This window comes from Acanthisitta chloris, unplaced genomic scaffold, assembly GCF_000695815.1.
Source record: "Acanthisitta chloris isolate BGI_N310 unplaced genomic scaffold, ASM69581v1 scaffold8067, whole genome shotgun sequence".
Classification (NCBI taxonomy): Eukaryota; Metazoa; Chordata; class Aves; order Passeriformes; family Acanthisittidae; genus Acanthisitta; species Acanthisitta chloris.
The window spans coordinates 1-2,049 of NW_008683119.1; positions in this window are offsets into that span (position 1 = coordinate 1).

Here is a 2,049-nt window from a genome sequence, read left to right on the forward strand (position 1 = left end):
GGGAGGGGGCGGGACCCCCGGGGCAAAATGGCGTCGTGGGTGTCCCCGCGTGGGTTTGGGTGTCCCCCGCCCCGGGTGGGATGCACACAGCTGCGAATCCTCCCTGAGCTCGGCCCGCTGGCTTTGGGGGCCGCGTGTTACCCGTGCTGGGCACAGCCCGTGTCGGGCACCGCTGCTTTATTTTATATACGTTCTGTTCCTGCGTGTCCTCCTGCTTGGGTGTAAATTTGGTTAAAACCCTTCAATGTCAGTGTTTTCTGCGGTGCCATGGGGTAACGGTGGTGTTCGCGCTGTGTAATGACTGACCCTAGCCATACCTGTGTGTTGTTGCACAACGCGGTAGGGTGAAGGACAGGGTAGGGAGCTGAGTTTCACCTGCAGGACTGTGGGTTCTGCTTGCAGAGCTGCTCGTGGTTTATGTCCTTAATCCACATAGCTGTGGGTTGGTTTGGTTTGGGGGTGTTTAATGCTGCTGGTACAGAGGTTGTTGGCTGTGTGACGCTTGGCCCAAGCCATGCCAGTGTTGCACAGGGTGGTAGCGTGAAGGACGCAGCAGAGAGCTGTTACCTCATTTTCTGCCCCCCAAAAATGAGCTTCACCTGCAGGACTGTGGGTTCTGCTTGCAGACGTGCTCTTGGTTTATGTCCTTACTCCACATAGTTGTAGGTTAGTTTGGGTTTGGGTTTTTTTGGGGGGGTGTCCCGCTGGTACAGAGGATGTTGGTGTCAAAGCCCTCAAAGCCCTGGGGGTGATAGTTTGCATCCAAGTCGTATTCCCAAGGGCAGCTTCCTGTCATTTATAAGCTTGCAAGAATTAGGATAGTCCCTATGCACTAGGAATTGAGGAGAAAAACTTTGTGGGGAAGGGAGAAGAACATGTTCCTAATCAAAATATCCTCCTTATCTCTGGGAAGCAGGGGAGCAGTTGATGGGAGTGGTCTGGAGAGTGCTGTGGTTAGGAGGAGACGGCATGTGGTTAATGTGATTTCTGACAAGATTAAACATGATCAGTGCAGGTCATGGCTTTTTTTCCACCTCCTGTGTGTCTCAGACTGAGGAATTATGGCAATCATTTGTTACCTGCGGAAAATGAGACACCAGAAACTTGTGTTTTTGTGAGATGTAATTCCTGTCAATAACTGGGGATTTCATTGCTTGTGTGCCCAAAGGTTACCCTCTGGAAGGCAATGAGTAGCACAGCTACTGCTGTTTATTGTGGGAGGTGTGGTTGGTTGCAGATGTGACCCCAAACCAGCCACAGGTATGATCGCAGTGATTTGTCACTTGTACTCTGGGATGGCCTTGCTTGAGCAGGGAGGTTGGACCAGTTGACCTACTGTGGTCCTTTCTAACCTGACTGATTCTGGGATTCTTTTGCTGCTTGTTGGTGAAATCCAACAATCTTTCTCAGGTGACCTCTTTACCTTACAGTTTCAGTTAAATTAAACCTGCCTAGGCATAATCCCTTTTTTTTTTTTTTTTTTTTGGATACTGTGGAGTGGTAGAGTTGATTTTTGTCAGCCTGTTTGGCTTTTACTGTTTGGTTTTCTCATGTGTTTCTCCAGCATGGCCTTTCATCATGGGCAGTGACACTGTTGGGCTGTCAAAAACAACTCTTGGGCAATAATAGTCTCTTCATTGGCAACAAAATGAGGAGAAAAACAATTTAAAGTTTTAAGAACTTCTTAAAATACGGATTTTCATGTCTGGAGTTACTACTCTGTGACTTTGGAGCAACATGAACATTTTCTAAGGAACAGAGGTGACTTGAAAACTGCCTCTTAGGACTGTCCTGGACTAACTGTGTCAGGGTGTAGCTCTCCCCCATGTTGTTGCCAGTTCCTGGTAAGTAAATTGATCTGTGTCTTAACAAGGATCTTGTATTCTTGATGGAGCCAAGACCATCTCAGTTTCTTGTCAGTGCAGGTGGTAAATGCATGTCCTTTCTGCAGGTAAAATCTGTCTGAGCTCTGTGGTAGATCCAAAAACTACCTCCATAGCCTAGATCTGTAAACATCCAGAGAAATGTTTTAGATGTTTAGAGGGAAAG